The 14,899-nt window shown below is 40.4% G+C and overlaps 22 non-coding genes and 32 pseudogenes across 22 annotated transcripts; all 54 read left to right on the top strand.

Annotated features, from left to right (window-relative positions):
* Positions 1–299: 299 nt before the first annotated feature.
* On the top strand, positions 300–418 carry LOC143506749 (5S ribosomal RNA; annotated as a pseudogene).
* Positions 419–545: 127 nt separating this feature from the next.
* LOC143506618 (5S ribosomal RNA) lies at positions 546–664 on the top strand. Its single transcript, XR_013128434.1, has one exon. It is a non-coding gene; the product is annotated as a 5S ribosomal RNA (ribosomal RNA).
* Positions 665–771: 107 nt separating this feature from the next.
* Positions 772–890, top strand: LOC143506667 (5S ribosomal RNA; annotated as a pseudogene).
* Positions 891–1,017: 127 nt separating this feature from the next.
* LOC143506596 (5S ribosomal RNA) lies at positions 1,018–1,136 on the top strand. Its single transcript, XR_013128413.1, has one exon. It is a non-coding gene; the product is annotated as a 5S ribosomal RNA (ribosomal RNA).
* A 214-nt stretch (positions 1,137–1,350) lies between these two features.
* On the top strand, positions 1,351–1,469 carry LOC143506748 (5S ribosomal RNA; annotated as a pseudogene).
* A 127-nt stretch (positions 1,470–1,596) lies between these two features.
* LOC143506784 (5S ribosomal RNA) lies at positions 1,597–1,715 on the top strand. The gene has a single exon (XR_013128482.1). It is a non-coding gene; the product is annotated as a 5S ribosomal RNA (ribosomal RNA).
* A 214-nt stretch (positions 1,716–1,929) lies between these two features.
* LOC143506644 (5S ribosomal RNA) lies at positions 1,930–2,048 on the top strand (annotated as a pseudogene).
* Positions 2,049–2,174: 126 nt separating this feature from the next.
* Positions 2,175–2,293, top strand: LOC143506747 (5S ribosomal RNA; annotated as a pseudogene).
* A 127-nt stretch (positions 2,294–2,420) lies between these two features.
* LOC143506783 (5S ribosomal RNA) lies at positions 2,421–2,539 on the top strand. The gene has a single exon (XR_013128481.1). It is a non-coding gene; the product is annotated as a 5S ribosomal RNA (ribosomal RNA).
* Positions 2,540–2,753: 214 nt separating this feature from the next.
* On the top strand, positions 2,754–2,872 carry LOC143506746 (5S ribosomal RNA; annotated as a pseudogene).
* A 127-nt stretch (positions 2,873–2,999) lies between these two features.
* LOC143506782 (5S ribosomal RNA) lies at positions 3,000–3,118 on the top strand. The gene has a single exon (XR_013128480.1). It is a non-coding gene; the product is annotated as a 5S ribosomal RNA (ribosomal RNA).
* Positions 3,119–3,332: 214 nt separating this feature from the next.
* LOC143506642 (5S ribosomal RNA) lies at positions 3,333–3,451 on the top strand (annotated as a pseudogene).
* A 126-nt stretch (positions 3,452–3,577) lies between these two features.
* On the top strand, positions 3,578–3,696 carry LOC143506745 (5S ribosomal RNA; annotated as a pseudogene).
* A 126-nt stretch (positions 3,697–3,822) lies between these two features.
* LOC143506743 (5S ribosomal RNA) lies at positions 3,823–3,941 on the top strand (annotated as a pseudogene).
* Positions 3,942–4,068: 127 nt separating this feature from the next.
* LOC143506781 (5S ribosomal RNA) lies at positions 4,069–4,187 on the top strand. Its single transcript, XR_013128479.1, has one exon. It is a non-coding gene; the product is annotated as a 5S ribosomal RNA (ribosomal RNA).
* A 214-nt stretch (positions 4,188–4,401) lies between these two features.
* Positions 4,402–4,520, top strand: LOC143506742 (5S ribosomal RNA; annotated as a pseudogene).
* A 127-nt stretch (positions 4,521–4,647) lies between these two features.
* On the top strand, positions 4,648–4,766 carry LOC143506617 (5S ribosomal RNA). Its single transcript, XR_013128433.1, has one exon. It is a non-coding gene; the product is annotated as a 5S ribosomal RNA (ribosomal RNA).
* Positions 4,767–4,873: 107 nt separating this feature from the next.
* Positions 4,874–4,992, top strand: LOC143506666 (5S ribosomal RNA; annotated as a pseudogene).
* A 127-nt stretch (positions 4,993–5,119) lies between these two features.
* Positions 5,120–5,238, top strand: LOC143506595 (5S ribosomal RNA). The gene has a single exon (XR_013128412.1). It is a non-coding gene; the product is annotated as a 5S ribosomal RNA (ribosomal RNA).
* A 214-nt stretch (positions 5,239–5,452) lies between these two features.
* On the top strand, positions 5,453–5,571 carry LOC143506741 (5S ribosomal RNA; annotated as a pseudogene).
* Positions 5,572–5,698: 127 nt separating this feature from the next.
* Positions 5,699–5,817, top strand: LOC143506780 (5S ribosomal RNA). The gene has a single exon (XR_013128478.1). It is a non-coding gene; the product is annotated as a 5S ribosomal RNA (ribosomal RNA).
* A 214-nt stretch (positions 5,818–6,031) lies between these two features.
* LOC143506641 (5S ribosomal RNA) lies at positions 6,032–6,150 on the top strand (annotated as a pseudogene).
* Positions 6,151–6,276: 126 nt separating this feature from the next.
* On the top strand, positions 6,277–6,395 carry LOC143506740 (5S ribosomal RNA; annotated as a pseudogene).
* Positions 6,396–6,522: 127 nt separating this feature from the next.
* On the top strand, positions 6,523–6,641 carry LOC143506778 (5S ribosomal RNA). Its single transcript, XR_013128476.1, has one exon. It is a non-coding gene; the product is annotated as a 5S ribosomal RNA (ribosomal RNA).
* Positions 6,642–6,855: 214 nt separating this feature from the next.
* On the top strand, positions 6,856–6,974 carry LOC143506739 (5S ribosomal RNA; annotated as a pseudogene).
* Positions 6,975–7,101: 127 nt separating this feature from the next.
* LOC143506616 (5S ribosomal RNA) lies at positions 7,102–7,220 on the top strand. Its single transcript, XR_013128432.1, has one exon. It is a non-coding gene; the product is annotated as a 5S ribosomal RNA (ribosomal RNA).
* Positions 7,221–7,327: 107 nt separating this feature from the next.
* On the top strand, positions 7,328–7,446 carry LOC143506665 (5S ribosomal RNA; annotated as a pseudogene).
* Positions 7,447–7,573: 127 nt separating this feature from the next.
* Positions 7,574–7,692, top strand: LOC143506594 (5S ribosomal RNA). Its single transcript, XR_013128411.1, has one exon. It is a non-coding gene; the product is annotated as a 5S ribosomal RNA (ribosomal RNA).
* Positions 7,693–7,906: 214 nt separating this feature from the next.
* LOC143506738 (5S ribosomal RNA) lies at positions 7,907–8,025 on the top strand (annotated as a pseudogene).
* Positions 8,026–8,152: 127 nt separating this feature from the next.
* On the top strand, positions 8,153–8,271 carry LOC143506614 (5S ribosomal RNA). Its single transcript, XR_013128430.1, has one exon. It is a non-coding gene; the product is annotated as a 5S ribosomal RNA (ribosomal RNA).
* Positions 8,272–8,378: 107 nt separating this feature from the next.
* Positions 8,379–8,497, top strand: LOC143506664 (5S ribosomal RNA; annotated as a pseudogene).
* Positions 8,498–8,624: 127 nt separating this feature from the next.
* Positions 8,625–8,743, top strand: LOC143506777 (5S ribosomal RNA). Its single transcript, XR_013128475.1, has one exon. It is a non-coding gene; the product is annotated as a 5S ribosomal RNA (ribosomal RNA).
* Positions 8,744–8,957: 214 nt separating this feature from the next.
* On the top strand, positions 8,958–9,076 carry LOC143506737 (5S ribosomal RNA; annotated as a pseudogene).
* A 127-nt stretch (positions 9,077–9,203) lies between these two features.
* LOC143506703 (5S ribosomal RNA) lies at positions 9,204–9,322 on the top strand. Its single transcript, XR_013128444.1, has one exon. It is a non-coding gene; the product is annotated as a 5S ribosomal RNA (ribosomal RNA).
* A 214-nt stretch (positions 9,323–9,536) lies between these two features.
* On the top strand, positions 9,537–9,655 carry LOC143506640 (5S ribosomal RNA; annotated as a pseudogene).
* Positions 9,656–9,781: 126 nt separating this feature from the next.
* LOC143506736 (5S ribosomal RNA) lies at positions 9,782–9,900 on the top strand (annotated as a pseudogene).
* A 126-nt stretch (positions 9,901–10,026) lies between these two features.
* Positions 10,027–10,145, top strand: LOC143506639 (5S ribosomal RNA; annotated as a pseudogene).
* Positions 10,146–10,271: 126 nt separating this feature from the next.
* LOC143506735 (5S ribosomal RNA) lies at positions 10,272–10,390 on the top strand (annotated as a pseudogene).
* A 127-nt stretch (positions 10,391–10,517) lies between these two features.
* On the top strand, positions 10,518–10,636 carry LOC143506776 (5S ribosomal RNA). The gene has a single exon (XR_013128474.1). It is a non-coding gene; the product is annotated as a 5S ribosomal RNA (ribosomal RNA).
* Positions 10,637–10,850: 214 nt separating this feature from the next.
* On the top strand, positions 10,851–10,969 carry LOC143506734 (5S ribosomal RNA; annotated as a pseudogene).
* Positions 10,970–11,096: 127 nt separating this feature from the next.
* On the top strand, positions 11,097–11,215 carry LOC143506775 (5S ribosomal RNA). The gene has a single exon (XR_013128473.1). It is a non-coding gene; the product is annotated as a 5S ribosomal RNA (ribosomal RNA).
* A 214-nt stretch (positions 11,216–11,429) lies between these two features.
* Positions 11,430–11,548, top strand: LOC143506637 (5S ribosomal RNA; annotated as a pseudogene).
* A 126-nt stretch (positions 11,549–11,674) lies between these two features.
* On the top strand, positions 11,675–11,793 carry LOC143506732 (5S ribosomal RNA; annotated as a pseudogene).
* A 127-nt stretch (positions 11,794–11,920) lies between these two features.
* On the top strand, positions 11,921–12,039 carry LOC143506774 (5S ribosomal RNA). Its single transcript, XR_013128472.1, has one exon. It is a non-coding gene; the product is annotated as a 5S ribosomal RNA (ribosomal RNA).
* A 214-nt stretch (positions 12,040–12,253) lies between these two features.
* Positions 12,254–12,372, top strand: LOC143506731 (5S ribosomal RNA; annotated as a pseudogene).
* A 127-nt stretch (positions 12,373–12,499) lies between these two features.
* Positions 12,500–12,618, top strand: LOC143506613 (5S ribosomal RNA). Its single transcript, XR_013128429.1, has one exon. It is a non-coding gene; the product is annotated as a 5S ribosomal RNA (ribosomal RNA).
* A 107-nt stretch (positions 12,619–12,725) lies between these two features.
* On the top strand, positions 12,726–12,844 carry LOC143506663 (5S ribosomal RNA; annotated as a pseudogene).
* A 127-nt stretch (positions 12,845–12,971) lies between these two features.
* LOC143506593 (5S ribosomal RNA) lies at positions 12,972–13,090 on the top strand. Its single transcript, XR_013128410.1, has one exon. It is a non-coding gene; the product is annotated as a 5S ribosomal RNA (ribosomal RNA).
* Positions 13,091–13,304: 214 nt separating this feature from the next.
* LOC143506730 (5S ribosomal RNA) lies at positions 13,305–13,423 on the top strand (annotated as a pseudogene).
* Positions 13,424–13,550: 127 nt separating this feature from the next.
* On the top strand, positions 13,551–13,669 carry LOC143506773 (5S ribosomal RNA). The gene has a single exon (XR_013128471.1). It is a non-coding gene; the product is annotated as a 5S ribosomal RNA (ribosomal RNA).
* Positions 13,670–13,883: 214 nt separating this feature from the next.
* On the top strand, positions 13,884–14,002 carry LOC143506729 (5S ribosomal RNA; annotated as a pseudogene).
* A 127-nt stretch (positions 14,003–14,129) lies between these two features.
* Positions 14,130–14,248, top strand: LOC143506772 (5S ribosomal RNA). The gene has a single exon (XR_013128470.1). It is a non-coding gene; the product is annotated as a 5S ribosomal RNA (ribosomal RNA).
* Positions 14,249–14,462: 214 nt separating this feature from the next.
* LOC143506636 (5S ribosomal RNA) lies at positions 14,463–14,581 on the top strand (annotated as a pseudogene).
* Positions 14,582–14,707: 126 nt separating this feature from the next.
* Positions 14,708–14,826, top strand: LOC143506728 (5S ribosomal RNA; annotated as a pseudogene).
* The last annotated feature ends 73 nt before the right edge of the window (positions 14,827–14,899 follow it).

Genomic DNA, 14,899 nt, shown 5'->3' with positions numbered 1-14,899 from the left:
TCATTTGACCTCGGAAGCTAAGCTCGTTTGGGCCTGGTTAGTACTTGGATGGGAGACCACCTGGGAATACCAGGTGCTGTAAGCCTATTAGATTTAATTATCAAGCTAAATAGGTTTGGGCCAGGTTAATACTTGTATGGGAGACAGCTTGGGAATACCAGGTGCTGTGTGACTTTTATAGTTGAGTTGCTGTTTACATTCAATTAGCAAGCTTAAATGTGTTCTGCAAAAAAACTAGCAATTTCTGTTGTTCAGGTTTTGCTCTTGTTATAATTAGATCATCTTTGCATTGTTTTATGGCTTACGGCCACACCAGCCTGAAAACGCCCGATTTCATTTGACCTAGGAAGCTAAATAGGTTTAGGCCAGGTTAATACTTGTATGGGAGACAGCTTGGGAATACCAGGTGCTGTGTGACTTTTATAGTTGAGTTGCTATTTACATTCAATTAGCAAGCTTAAAGGTGTTCTGCAAAAAAAACTAGCAATGTCTGTTGTTCAGGTTTTGCTCTCATTATAAATAGGTCATCTTTGCATTGTTTTACGGCTTACGGCCACACCAGCCTGAAAACGCCCGATCTCATTTGACCTCGGAAGCTAAGCTCGTTTGGGCCTGGTTAGTACTTGGATGGGAGACCACCTGGGAATACCAGGTACTGTAAGCCTATTAGATTTAATTATCAAGCTTAAATGTGTTCTGCAAAAATCTAGCAATTTCTGTTGTTCAGGTTTTGCTCTTGTTATAATTAGATAATCTTTGCATTGTTTTATGGCTTACGGCCACACCAGCCTGAAAACGCCCGATCCTATTTGACCTAGGAAGCTAAATAGGTTTAGGCCAGGTTAATACTTGTATGGGAGACAGCTTGGGAATACCAGGTGCTGTGTGACTTTTATAGTTGAGTTGCTATTTACATTCAATTAGCAAGCTTAAAGGTGTTCTGCAAAAAAAACTAGCAATGTCTGTTGTTCAGGTTTTGCTCTCATTATAAATAGGTCATCTTTGCATTGTTTTATGGCTTACGGCCACACCAGCCTGAAAACGCCCGATCTCATTTGACCTCGGAAGCTAAGCTTGTTTGGGCCTGGTTAGTACTTGGATGGGAGACCACCTGGGAATACCAGGTGCTGTAAGCCTATTAGATTTAATTATCAAGCTAAATAGGTTTGGGCCAGGTTAATACTTGTATGGGAGACAGCTTGGGAATACCAGGTGCTGTGTGACTTTTATAGTTGAGTTGCTGTTTACATTCAATTAGCAAGCTTAAATGTGTTCTGCAAAAAAACTAGCAATTTCTGTTGTTCAGGTTTTGCTCTTGTTATAATTAGATAATCTTTGCATTGTTTTATGGCTTACGGCCACACCAGCCTGAAAACGCCCGATTTCATTTGACCTAGGAAGCTAAATAGGTTTAGGCCAGGTTAATACTTGTATGGGAGACAGCTTGGGAATACCAGGTGCTGTGTGACTTTTATAGTTGAGTTGCTATTTACATTCAATTAGCAAGCTTAAAGGTGTTCTGCAAAAAAAACTAGCAATGTCTGTTGTTCAGGTTTTGCTCTCATTATAAATAGGTCATCTTTGCATTGTTTTACGGCTTACGGCCACACCAGCCTGAAAACGCCCGATCTCATTTGACCTCGGAAGCTAAGCTCGTTTGGGCCTGGTTAGTACTTGGATGGGAGACCACCTGGGAATACCAGGTGCTGTAAGCCTATTAGATTTAATTATCAAGCTAAATAGGTTTGGGCCAGGTTAATACTTGTATGGGAGACAGCTTGGGAATACCAGGTGCTGTGTGACTTTTATAGTTGAGTTGCTGTTTACATTCAATTAGCAAGCTTAAATGTGTTCTGCAAAAAAACTAGCAATTTCTGTTGTTCAGGTTTTGCTCTTGTTATAATTAGATAATCTTTGCATTGTTTTATGGCTTGCGGCCACACCAGCCTGAAAACGCCCGATCTCATTTGACCTCGGAAGCTAAATAGGTTTTGGCCAGGTTAATACTTGTATGGGGGACAGCTTGGGAATACCAGGTGCTGTGTGACTTTTATAGTTGAGTTGCTGTTTACATTCAATTAGCAAGCTTAAATGTGTTCTGCAAAAAAACTAGCAATTTCTGTTGTTCAGGTTTTGCTCTTGTTATAATTAGATAATCTTTGCATTGTTTTATGGCTTACGGCCACACCAGCCTGAAAACGCCCGATTTCATTTGACCTAGGAAGCTAAATAGGTTTAGGCCAGGTTAATACTTGTATGGGAGACAGCTTGGGAATACCAGGTGCTGTGTGACTTTTATAGTTGAGTTGCTATTTACATTCAATTAGCAAGCTTAAAGGTGTTCTGCAAAAAAAACTAGCAATGTCTGTTGTTCAGGTTTTGCTCTCATTATAAATAGGTCATCTTTGCATTGTTTTACGGCTTACGGCCACACCAGCCTGAAAACGCCCGATCTCATTTGACCTCGGAAGCTAAGCTCGTTTGGGCCTGGTTAGTACTTGGATGGGAGACCACCTGGGAATACCAGGTGCTGTAAGCCTATTAGATTTAATTATCAAGCTAAATAGGTTTGGGCCAGGTTAATACTTGTATGGGAGACAGCTTGGGAATACCAGGTGCTGTGTGACTTTTATAGTTGAGTTGCTGTTTACATTCAATTAGCAAGCTTAAATGTGTTCTGCAAAAAAACTAGCAATTTCTGTTGTTCAGGTTTTGCTCTTGTTATAATTAGATCATCTTTGCATTGTTTTATGGCTTACGGCCACACCAGCCTGAAAACGCCCGATTTCATTTGACCTAGGAAGCTAAATAGGTTTAGGCCAGGTTAATACTTGTATGGGAGACAGCTTGGGAATACCAGGTGCTGTGTGACTTTTATAGTTGAGTTGCTATTTACATTCAATTAGCAAGCTTAAAGGTGTTCTGCAAAAAAAACTAGCAATGTCTGTTGTTCAGGTTTTGCTCTCATTATAAATAGGTCATCTTTGCATTGTTTTACGGCTTACGGCCACACCAGCCTGAAAACGCCCGATCTCATTTGACCTCGGAAGCTAAGCTCGTTTGGGCCTGGTTAGTACTTGGATGGGAGACCACCTGGGAATACCAGGTGCTGTAAGCCTATTAGATTTAATTATCAAGCTAAATAGGTTTGGGCCAGGTTAATACTTGTATGGGAGACAGCTTGGGAATACCAGGTGCTGTGTGACTTTTATAGTTGAGTTGCTGTTTACATTCAATTAGCAAGCTTAAATGTGTTCTGCAAAAAAACTAGCAATTTCTGTTGTTCAGGTTTTGCTCTTGTTATAATTAGATAATCTTTGCATTGTTTTATGGCTTGCGGCCACACCAGCCTGAAAACGCCCGATCTCATTTGACCTCGGAAGCTAAATAGGTTTTGGCCAGGTTAATACTTGTATGGGGGACAGCTTGGGAATACCAGGTGCTGTGTGACTTTTATAGTTGAGTTGCTGTTTACATTCAATTAGCAAGCTTAAATGTGTTCTGCAAAAAAACTAGCAATTTCTGTTGTTCAGGTTTTGCTCTTGTTATAATTAGATAATCTTTGCATTGTTTTATGGCTTACGGCCACACCAGCCTGAAAACGCCCGATTTCATTTGACCTAGGAAGCTAAATAGGTTTAGGCCAGGTTAATACTTGTATGGGAGACAGCTTGGGAATACCAGGTGCTGTGTGACTTTTATAGTTGAGTTGCTGTTTACATTCAATTAGCAAGCTTAAATGTGTTCTGCAAAAAAACTAGCAATTTCTGTTGTTCAGGTTTTGCTCTTGTTATAATTAGATAATCTTTGCATTGTTTTATGGCTTACGGCCACACCAGCCTGAAAACGCCCGATTTCATTTGACCTAGGAAGCTAAATAGGTTTAGGCCAGGTTAATACTTGTATGGGAGACAGCTTGGGAATACCAGGTGCTGTGTGACTTTTATAGTTGAGTTGCTATTTACATTCAATTAGCAAGCTTAAAGGTGTTCTGCAAAAAAAACTAGCAATGTCTGTTGTTCAGGTTTTGCTCTCATTATAAATAGGTCATCTTTGCATTGTTTTACGGCTTACGGCCACACCAGCCTGAAAACGCCCGATCTCATTTGACCTCGGAAGCTAAGCTCGTTTGGGCCTGGTTAGTACTTGGATGGGAGACCACCTGGGAATACCAGGTGCTGTAAGCCTATTAGATTTAATTATCAAGCTAAATAGGTTTGGGCCAGGTTAATACTTGTATGGGAGACAGCTTGGGAATACCAGGTGCTGTGTGACTTTTATAGTTGAGTTGCTGTTTACATTCAATTAGCAAGCTTAAATGTGTTCTGCAAAAAAACTAGCAATTTCTGTTGTTCAGGTTTTGCTCTTGTTATAATTAGATCATCTTTGCATTGTTTTATGGCTTACGGCCACACCAGCCTGAAAACGCCCGATTTCATTTGACCTAGGAAGCTAAATAGGTTTAGGCCAGGTTAATACTTGTATGGGAGACAGCTTGGGAATACCAGGTGCTGTGTGACTTTTATAGTTGAGTTGCTATTTACATTCAATTAGCAAGCTTAAAGGTGTTCTGCAAAAAAAACTAGCAATGTCTGTTGTTCAGGTTTTGCTCTCATTATAAATAGGTCATCTTTGCATTGTTTTACGGCTTACGGCCACACCAGCCTGAAAACGCCCGATCTCATTTGACCTCGGAAGCTAAGCTCGTTTGGGCCTGGTTAGTACTTGGATGGGAGACCACCTGGGAATACCAGGTACTGTAAGCCTATTAGATTTAATTATCAAGCTTAAATGTGTTCTGCAAAAATCTAGCAATTTCTGTTGTTCAGGTTTTGCTCTTGTTATAATTAGATAATCTTTGCATTGTTTTATGGCTTACGGCCACACCAGCCTGAAAACGCCCGATCCTATTTGACCTAGGAAGCTAAATAGGTTTAGGCCAGGTTAATACTTGTATGGGAGACAGCTTGGGAATACCAGGTGCTGTGTGACTTTTATAGTTGAGTTGCTATTTACATTCAATTAGCAAGCTTAAAGGTGTTCTGCAAAAAAAACTAGCAATGTCTGTTGTTCAGGTTTTGCTCTCATTATAAATAGGTCATCTTTGCATTGTTTTATGGCTTACGGCCACACCAGCCTGAAAACGCCCGATCTCATTTGACCTCGGAAGCTAAGCTTGTTTGGGCCTGGTTAGTACTTGGATGGGAGACCACCTGGGAATACCAGGTGCTGTAAGCCTATTAGATTTAATTATCAAGCTAAATAGGTTTGGGCCAGGTTAATACTTGTATGGGAGACAGCTTGGGAATACCAGGTGCTGTGTGACTTTTATAGTTGAGTTGCTGTTTACATTCAATTAGCAAGCTTAAATGTGTTCTGCAAAAAAACTAGCAATTTCTGTTGTTCAGGTTTTGCTCTTGTTATAATTAGATAATCTTTGCATTGTTTTATGGCTTACGGCCACACCAGCCTGAAAACGCCCGATTTCATTTGACCTAGGAAGCTAAATAGGTTTAGGCCAGGTTAATACTTGTATGGGAGACAGCTTGGGAATACCAGGTGCTGTGTGACTTTTATAGTTGAGTTGCTATTTACATTCAATTAGCAAGCTTAAAGGTGTTCTGCAAAAAAAACTAGCAATGTCTGTTGTTCAGGTTTTGCTCTCATTATAAATAGGTCATCTTTGCATTGTTTTACGGCTTACGGCCACACCAGCCTGAAAACGCCCGATCTCATTTGACCTCGGAAGCTAAGCTCGTTTGGGCCTGGTTAGTACTTGGATGGGAGACCACCTGGGAATACCAGGTGCTGTAAGCCTATTAGATTTAATTATCAAGCTAAATAGGTTTGGGCCAGGTTAATACTTGTATGGGAGACAGCTTGGGAATACCAGGTGCTGTGTGACTTTTATAGTTGAGTTGCTGTTTACATTCAATTAGCAAGCTTAAATGTGTTCTGCAAAAAAACTAGCAATTTCTGTTGTTCAGGTTTTGCTCTTGTTATAATTAGATAATCTTTGCATTGTTTTATGGCTTGCGGCCACACCAGCCTGAAAACGCCCGATCTCATTTGACCTCGGAAGCTAAATAGGTTTTGGCCAGGTTAATACTTGTATGGGGGACAGCTTGGGAATACCAGGTGCTGTGTGACTTTTATAGTTGAGTTGCTGTTTACATTCAATTAGCAAGCTTAAATGTGTTCTGCAAAAAAACTAGCAATTTCTGTTGTTCAGGTTTTGCTCTTGTTATAATTAGATAATCTTTGCATTGTTTTATGGCTTACGGCCACACCAGCCTGAAAACGCCCGATTTCATTTGACCTAGGAAGCTAAATAGGTTTAGGCCAGGTTAATACTTGTATGGGAGACAGCTTGGGAATACCAGGTGCTGTGTGACTTTTATAGTTGAGTTGCTATTTACATTCAATTAGCAAGCTTAAAGGTGTTCTGCAAAAAAAACTAGCAATGTCTGTTGTTCAGGTTTTGCTCTCATTATAAATAGGTCATCTTTGCATTGTTTTACGGCTTACGGCCACACCAGCCTGAAAACGCCCGATCTCATTTGACCTCGGAAGCTAAGCTCGTTTGGGCCTGGTTAGTACTTGGATGGGAGACCACCTGGGAATACCAGGTGCTGTAAGCCTATTAGATTTAATTATCAAGCTAAATAGGTTTGGGCCAGGTTAATACTTGTATGGGAGACAGCTTGGGAATACCAGGTGCTGTGTGACTTTTATAGTTGAGTTGCTGTTTACATTCAATTAGCAAGCTTAAATGTGTTCTGCAAAAAAACTAGCAATTTCTGTTGTTCAGGTTTTGCTCTTGTTATAATTAGATCATCTTTGCATTGTTTTATGGCTTACGGCCACACCAGCCTGAAAACGCCCGATTTCATTTGACCTAGGAAGCTAAATAGGTTTAGGCCAGGTTAATACTTGTATGGGAGACAGCTTGGGAATACCAGGTGCTGTGTGACTTTTATAGTTGAGTTGCTATTTACATTCAATTAGCAAGCTTAAAGGTGTTCTGCAAAAAAAACTAGCAATGTCTGTTGTTCAGGTTTTGCTCTCATTATAAATAGGTCATCTTTGCATTGTTTTACGGCTTACGGCCACACCAGCCTGAAAACGCCCGATCTCATTTGACCTCGGAAGCTAAGCTCGTTTGGGCCTGGTTAGTACTTGGATGGGAGACCACCTGGGAATACCAGGTACTGTAAGCCTATTAGATTTAATTATCAAGCTTAAATGTGTTCTGCAAAAATCTAGCAATTTCTGTTGTTCAGGTTTTGCTCTTGTTATAATTAGATAATCTTTGCATTGTTTTATGGCTTACGGCCACACCAGCCTGAAAACGCCCGATCCTATTTGACCTAGGAAGCTAAATAGGTTTAGGCCAGGTTAATACTTGTATGGGAGACAGCTTGGGAATACCAGGTGCTGTGTGACTTTTATAGTTGAGTTGCTATTTACATTCAATTAGCAAGCTTAAAGGTGTTCTGCAAAAAAAACTAGCAATGTCTGTTGTTCAGGTTTTGCTCTCATTATAAATAGGTCATCTTTGCATTGTTTTATGGCTTACGGCCACACCAGCCTGAAAACGCCCGATCTCATTTGACCTCGGAAGCTAAGCTTGTTTGGGCCTGGTTAGTACTTGGATGGGAGACCACCTGGGAATACCAGGTGCTGTAAGCCTATTAGATTTAATTATCAAGCTAAATAGGTTTGGGCCAGGTTAATACTTGTATGGGAGACAGCTTGGGAATACCAGGTGCTGTGTGACTTTTATAGTTGAGTTGCTGTTTACATTCAATTAGCAAGCTTAAATGTGTTCTGCAAAAAAACTAGCAATTTCTGTTGTTCAGGTTTTGCTCTTGTTATAATTAGATAATCTTTGCATTGTTTTATGGCTTACGGCCACACCAGCCTGAAAACGCCCGATTTCATTTGACCTAGGAAGCTAAATAGGTTTAGGCCAGGTTAATACTTGTATGGGAGACAGCTTGGGAATACCAGGTGCTGTGTGACTTTTATAGTTGAGTTGCTATTTACATTCAATTAGCAAGCTTAAAGGTGTTCTGCAAAAAAAACTAGCAATGTCTGTTGTTCAGGTTTTGCTCTCATTATAAATAGGTCATCTTTGCATTGTTTTACGGCTTACGGCCACACCAGCCTGAAAACGCCCGATCTCATTTGACCTCGGAAGCTAAGCTCGTTTGGGCCTGGTTAGTACTTGGATGGGAGACCACCTGGGAATACCAGGTACTGTAAGCCTATTAGATTTAATTATCAAGCTTAAATGTGTTCTGCAAAAATCTAGCAATTTCTGTTGTTCAGGTTTTGCTCTTGTTATAATTAGATAATCTTTGCATTGTTTTATGGCTTACGGCCACACCAGCCTGAAAACGCCCGATCCTATTTGACCTAGGAAGCTAAATAGGTTTAGGCCAGGTTAATACTTGTATGGGAGACAGCTTGGGAATACCAGGTGCTGTGTGACTTTTATAGTTGAGTTGCTATTTACATTCAATTAGCAAGCTTAAAGGTGTTCTGCAAAAAAAACTAGCAATGTCTGTTGTTCAGGTTTTGCTCTCATTATAAATAGGTCATCTTTGCATTGTTTTACGGCTTACGGCCACACCAGCCTGAAAACGCCCGATCTCATTTGACCTCGGAAGCTAAGCTCGTTTGGGCCTGGTTAGTACTTGGATGGGAGACCACCTGGGAATACCAGGTGCTGTAAGCCTATTAGATTTAATTATCAAGCTAAATAGGTTTGGGCCAGGTTAATACTTGTATGGGAGACAGCTTGGGAATGCCAGGTGCTGTGTGACTTTTATAGTTGAGTTGCTGTTTACATTCAATTAGCAAGCTTAAATGTGTTCTGCAAAAAAACTAGCAATTTCTGTTGTTCAGGTTTTGCTCTTGTTATAATTAGATAATCTTTGCATTGTTTTATGGCTTACGGCCACACCAGCCTGAAAACGCCCGATTTCATTTGACCTAGGAAGCTAAATAGGTTTAGGCCAGGTTAATACTTGTATGGGAGACAGCTTGGGAATACCAGGTGCTGTGTGACTTTTATAGTTGAGTTGCTATTTACATTCAATTAGCAAGCTTAAAGGTGTTCTGCAAAAAAAACTAGCAATGTCTGTTGTTCAGGTTTTGCTCTCATTATAAATAGGTCATCTTTGCATTGTTTTACGGCTTACGGCCACACCAGCCTGAAAACACCCGATCTCATTTGACCTCGGAAGCTAAGCTCGTTTGGGCCTGGTTAGTACTTGGATGGGAGACCACCTGGGAATACCAGGTGCTGTAAGCCTATTAGATTTAATTATCAAGCTAAATAGGTTTGGGCCAGGTTAATACTTGTATGGGAGACAGCTTGGGAATACCAGGTGCTGTGTGACTTTTATAGTTGAGTTGCTGTTTACATTCAATTAGCAAGCTTAAATGTGTTCTGCAAAAAAACTAGCAATTTCTGTTGTTCAGGTTTTGCTCTTGTTATAATTAGATAATCTTTGCATTGTTTTATGGCTTGCGGCCACACCAGCCTGAAAACGCCCGATCTCATTTGACCTCGGAAGCTAAATAGGTTTTGGCCAGGTTAATACTTGTATGGGGGACAGCTTGGGAATACCAGGTGCTGTGTGACTTTTATAGTTGAGTTGCTGTTTACATTCAATTAGCAAGCTTAAATGTGTTCTGCAAAAAAACTAGCAATTTCTGTTGTTCAGGTTTTGCTCTTGTTATAATTAGATAATCTTTGCATTGTTTTATGGCTTACGGCCACACCAGCCTGAAAACGCCCGATTTCATTTGACCTAGGAAGCTAAATAGGTTTAGGCCAGGTTAATACTTGTATGGGAGACAGCTTGGGAATACCAGGTGCTGTGTGACTTTTATAGTTGAGTTGCTGTTTACATTCAATTAGCAAGCTTAAATGTGTTCTGCAAAAAAACTAGCAATTTCTGTTGTTCAGGTTTTGCTCTTGTTATAATTAGATAATCTTTGCATTGTTTTATGGCTTGCGGCCACACCAGCCTGAAAACGCCCGATCTCATTTGACCTCGGAAGCTAAATAGGTTTTGGCCAGGTTAATACTTGTATGGGGGACAGCTTGGGAATACCAGGTGCTGTGTGACTTTTATAGTTGAGTTGCTGTTTACATTCAATTAGCAAGCTTAAATGTGTTCTGCAAAAAAACTAGCAATTTCTGTTGTTCAGGTTTTGCTCTTGTTATAATTAGATAATCTTTGCATTGTTTTATGGCTTACGGCCACACCAGCCTGAAAACGCCCGATTTCATTTGACCTAGGAAGCTAAATAGGTTTAGGCCAGGTTAATACTTGTATGGGAGACAGCTTGGGAATACCAGGTGCTGTGTGACTTTTATAGTTGAGTTGCTATTTACATTCAATTAGCAAGCTTAAAGGTGTTCTGCAAAAAAAACTAGCAATGTCTGTTGTTCAGGTTTTGCTCTCATTATAAATAGGTCATCTTTGCATTGTTTTACGGCTTACGGCCACACCAGCCTGAAAACGCCCGATCTCATTTGACCTCGGAAGCTAAGCTCGTTTGGGCCTGGTTAGTACTTGGATGGGAGACCACCTGGGAATACCAGGTGCTGTAAGCCTATTAGATTTAATTATCAAGCTAAATAGGTTTGGGCCAGGTTAATACTTGTATGGGAGACAGCTTGGGAATACCAGGTGCTGTGTGACTTTTATAGTTGAGTTGCTGTTTACATTCAATTAGCAAGCTTAAATGTGTTCTGCAAAAAAACTAGCAATTTCTGTTGTTCAGGTTTTGCTCTTGTTATAATTAGATCATCTTTGCATTGTTTTATGGCTTACGGCCACACCAGCCTGAAAACGCCCGATTTCATTTGACCTAGGAAGCTAAATAGGTTTAGGCCAGGTTAATACTTGTATGGGAGACAGCTTGGGAATACCAGGTGCTGTGTGACTTTTATAGTTGAGTTGCTATTTACATTCAATTAGCAAGCTTAAAGGTGTTCTGCAAAAAAAACTAGCAATGTCTGTTGTTCAGGTTTTGCTCTCATTATAAATAGGTCATCTTTGCATTGTTTTACGGCTTACGGCCACACCAGCCTGAAAACGCCCGATCTCATTTGACCTCGGAAGCTAAGCTCGTTTGGGCCTGGTTAGTACTTGGATGGGAGACCACCTGGGAATACCAGGTGCTGTAAGCCTATTAGATTTAATTATCAAGCTAAATAGGTTTGGGCCAGGTTAATACTTGTATGGGAGACAGCTTGGGAATACCAGGTGCTGTGTGACTTTTATAGTTGAGTTGCTGTTTACATTCAATTAGCAAGCTTAAATGTGTTCTGCAAAAAAACTAGCAATTTCTGTTGTTCAGGTTTTGCTCTTGTTATAATTAGATAATCTTTGCATTGTTTTATGGCTTGCGGCCACACCAGCCTGAAAACGCCCGATCTCATTTGACCTCGGAAGCTAAATAGGTTTTGGCCAGGTTAATACTTGTATGGGGGACAGCTTGGGAATACCAGGTGCTGTGTGACTTTTATAGTTGAGTTGCTGTTTACATTCAATTAGCAAGCTTAAATGTGTTCTGCAAAAAAACTAGCAATTTCTGTTGTTCAGGTTTTGCTCTTGTTATAATTAGATAATCTTTGCATTGTTTTATGGCTTACGGCCACACCAGCCTGAAAACGCCCGATTTCATTTGACCTAGGAAGCTAAATAGGTTTAGGCCAGGTTAATACTTGTATGGGAGACAGCTTGGGAATACCAGGTGCTGTGTGACTTTTATAGTTGAGTTGCTATTTACATTCAATTAGCAAGCTTAAAGGTGTTCTGCAAAAAAAACTAGCAATGTCTGTTGTTCAGGTTTTGCTCTCATTATAAATAGGTCATCTTTGCATTGTTTTACGGCTTACGGCCACACCAGCCTGAAAACGCCCGATCTCATTTGACCTCGGAAGCTAAGCTCGTTTGGGCCTGGTTAGTACTTGGATGGGAGACCACCTGGGAATACCAGGTGCTGTAAGCCTATTAGATTTAATTATCAAGCTAAATAGGTTTGGGCCAGGTTAATACTTGTATGGGAGACAGCTTGGGAATACCAGGTGCTGTGTGACTTTTATAGTTGAGTTGCTGTTTACATTCAATTAGCAAGCTTAAATGTGTTCTGCAAAAAAACTAGCAATTTCTGTTGTTCAGGTTTTGCTCTTGTTATAATTAGATCATCTTTGCATTGTTTTATGGCTTACGGCCACACCAGCCTGAAAACGCCCGATTTCATTTGACCTAGGAAGCTAAATAGGTTTAGGCCAGGTTAATACTTGTATGGGAGACAGCTTGGGAATACCAGGTGCTGTGTGACTTTTATAGTTGAGTTGCTATTTACATTCAATTAGCAAGCTTAAAGGTGTTCTGCAAAAAAAACTAGCAATGTCTGTTGTTCAGGTTTTGCTCTCATTATAAATAGGTCATCTTTGCATTGTTTTACGGCTTACGGCCACACCAGCCTGAAAACGCCCGATCTCATTTGACCTCGGAAGCTAAGCTCGTTTGGGCCTGGTTAGTACTTGGATGGGAGACCACCTGGGAATACCAGGTACTGTAAGCCTATTAGATTTAATTATCAAGCTTAAATGTGTTCTGCAAAAATCTAGCAATTTCTGTTGTTCAGGTTTTGCTCTTGTTATAATTAGATAATCTTTGCATTGTTTTATGGCTTACGGCCACACCAGCCTGAAAACGCCCGATCCTATTTGACCTAGGAAGCTAAATAGGTTTAGGCCAGGTTAATACTTGTATGGGAGACAGCTTGGGAATACCAGGTGCTGTGTGACTTTTATAGTTGAGTTGCTATTTACATTCAATTAGCAAGCTTAAAGGTGTTCTGCAAAAAAAACTAGCAATGTCTGTTGTTCAGGTTTTGCTCTCATTATAAATAGGTCATCTTTGCATTGTTTTATGGCTTACGGCCACACCAGCCTGAAAACGCCCGATCTCATTTGACCTCGGAAGCTAAGCTTGTTTGGGCCTGGTTAGTACTTGGATGGGAGACCACCTGGGAATACCAGGTGCTGTAAGCCTATTAGATTTAATTATCAAGCTAAATAGGTTTGGGCCAGGTTAATACTTGTATGGGAGACAGCTTGGGAATACCAGGTGCTGTGTGACTTTTATAGTTGAGTTGCTGTTTACATTCAATTAGCAAGCTTAAATGTGTTCTGCAAAAAAACTAGCAATTTCTGTTGTTCAGGTTTTGCTCTTGTTATAATTAGATAATCTTTGCATTGTTTTATGGCTTACGGCCACACCAGCCTGAAAACGCCCGATTTCATTTGACCTAGGAAGCTAAATAGGTTTAGGCCAGGTTAATACTTGTATGGGAGACAGCTTGGGAATACCAGGTGCTGTGTGACTTTTATAGTTGAGTTGCTATTTACATTCAATTAGCAAGCTTAAAGGTGTTCTGCAAAAAAAACTAGCAATGTCTGTTGTTCAGGTTTTGCTCTCATTATAAATAGGTCATCTTTGCATTGTTTTACGGCTTACGGCCACACCAGCCTGAAAACGCCCGATCTCATTTGACCTCGGAAGCTAAGCTCGTTTGGGCCTGGTTAGTACTTGGATGGGAGACCACCTGGGAATACCAGGTGCTGTAAGCCTATTAGATTTAATTATCAAGCTAAATAGGTTTGGGCCAGGTTAATACTTGTATGGGAGACAGCTTGGGAATACCAGGTGCTGTGTGACTTTTATAGTTGAGTTGCTGTTTACATTCAATTAGCAAGCTTAAATGTGTTCTGCAAAAAAACTAGCAATTTCTGTTGTTCAGGTTTTGCTCTTGTTATAATTAGATCATCTTTGCATTGTTTTATGGCTTACGGCCACACCAGCCTGAAAACGCCCGATTTCATTTGACCTAGGAAGCTAAATAGGTTTAGGCCAGGTTAATACTTGTATGGGAGACAGCTTGGGAATACCAGGTGCTGTGTGACTTTTATAGTTGAGTTGCTATTTACATTCAATTAGCAAGCTTAAAGGTGTTCTGCAAAAAAAACTAGCAATGTCTGTTGTTCAGGTTTTGCTCTCATTATAAATAGGTCATCTTTGCATTGTTTTACGGCTTACGGCCACACCAGCCTGAAAACGCCCGATCTCATTTGACCTCGGAAGCTAAGCTCGTTTGGGCCTGGTTAGTACTTGGATGGGAGACCACCTGGGAATACCAGGTGCTGTAAGCCTATTAGATTTAATTATCAAGCTAAATAGGTTTGGGCCAGGTTAATACTTGTATGGGAGACAGCTTGGGAATACCAGGTGCTGTGTGACTTTTATAGTTGAGTTGCTGTTTACATTCAATTAGCAAGCTTAAATGTGTTCTGCAAAAAAACTAGCAATTTCTGTTGTTCAGGTTTTGCTCTTGTTATAATTAGATAATCTTTGCATTGTTTTATGGCTTGCGGCCACACCAGCCTGAAAACGCCCGATCTCATTTGACCTCGGAAGCTAAATAGGTTTTGGCCAGGTTAATACTTGTATGGGGGACAGCTTGGGAATACCAGGTGCTGTGTGACTTTTATAGTTGAGTTGCTGTTTACATTCAATTAGCAAGCTTAAATGTGTTCTGCAAAAAAACTAGCAATTTCTGTTGTTCAGGTTTTGCTCTTGTTATAATTAGATAATCTTTGCATTGTTTTATGGCTTACGGCCACACCAGCCTGAAAACGCCCGATTTCATTTGACCTAGGAAGCTAAATAGGTTTAGGCCAGGTTAATACTTGTATGGGAGACAGCTTGGGAATACCAGGTGCTGTGTGACTTTTATAGTTGAGTTGCTGTTTACATTCAATTAGCAAGCTTAAATGTGTTCTGCAAAAAAACTAGCAATTTCT

Source organism: Brachyhypopomus gauderio, unplaced genomic scaffold (genome assembly GCF_052324685.1).
Source record: "Brachyhypopomus gauderio isolate BG-103 unplaced genomic scaffold, BGAUD_0.2 sc492, whole genome shotgun sequence".
NCBI classification, from domain to species: domain Eukaryota; kingdom Metazoa; phylum Chordata; class Actinopteri; order Gymnotiformes; family Hypopomidae; genus Brachyhypopomus; species Brachyhypopomus gauderio.
Note: the sequence above shows the minus strand (reverse complement) of the source record. Positions and strands in the feature narration are given on the sequence as shown.